At 54.1% G+C, this 664-nt stretch overlaps 1 non-coding gene across 1 annotated transcript in view; it reads right to left on the reverse strand.

Annotated features, from left to right (window-relative positions):
- The window catches only part of LOC131270543 (5.8S ribosomal RNA), a 155-nt gene extending 94 nt beyond the window's left edge, over window positions 1–61 (reverse strand). Inside the window, exon 1 of the ribosomal RNA XR_009179604.1 lies at window positions 1–61. This exon is cut by the window's left edge and continues 94 nt beyond it. This is a non-coding gene — a ribosomal RNA (5.8S ribosomal RNA).
- Window positions 62–664: the final 603 nt, after the last annotated feature.

The following is a 664-nucleotide window of genomic DNA, read 5'->3' on the forward strand; positions in this document are numbered from 1 at the left end:
GACGCGCAGTTAGCTGCGGTCTTCATCGATCCATGAGCCGAGTGATCCACTGCCGAGGGTGACTAACTTGCGTAAGCCGCCGCTGTGCGCGTATACCCGTTCCCCGTAGGGAGGAGCAAGCCGCCGCTTAGAGACGAAGCATAAAGTGTCCTCATTCCACATAGGGCAAGCTGGATGAATCCATTTTACCCAGGACGGCCGAAGCGGCGTGGACCAGGGGAGAACTGAACCTTATACTTCACACCACAGTAAGTCTACGTGTCCTCTTCCACATAGGGCAAGCTAGAACTAACTATCTTACCCAGGACTGCCGAAGCAGCGTGGACCAGGGGAGGAACACACTTTTCATGGAAACGTAAGGCATCCATGACTGCCATAACGTAAGCCGCCGCTGTGCGCGTATACCCGTTCCCCGTAGGGAGGAGCAAGCCGCCGCTTAGAGACGAAGCATAAAGTGTCCTCATTCCACATAGGGCAAGCTGGATGAATCCATTTTACCCAGGACGGCCGAAGCGGCGTGGACCAGGGGAGAACTGAACTTTATACTTCACACCACAGTAAGTCTACGTGTCCTCTTCCACATAGGGCAAGCTAGAACTAACTATCTTACCCAGGACTGCCGAAGCAGCGTGGACCAGGGGAGGAACACACTTTTCATAGAAAC

This window comes from Anopheles coustani (genome assembly GCF_943734705.1).
Source record: "Anopheles coustani chromosome X unlocalized genomic scaffold, idAnoCousDA_361_x.2 X_unloc_39, whole genome shotgun sequence".
NCBI lineage: Eukaryota > Metazoa > Arthropoda > Insecta > Diptera > Culicidae > Anopheles > Anopheles coustani.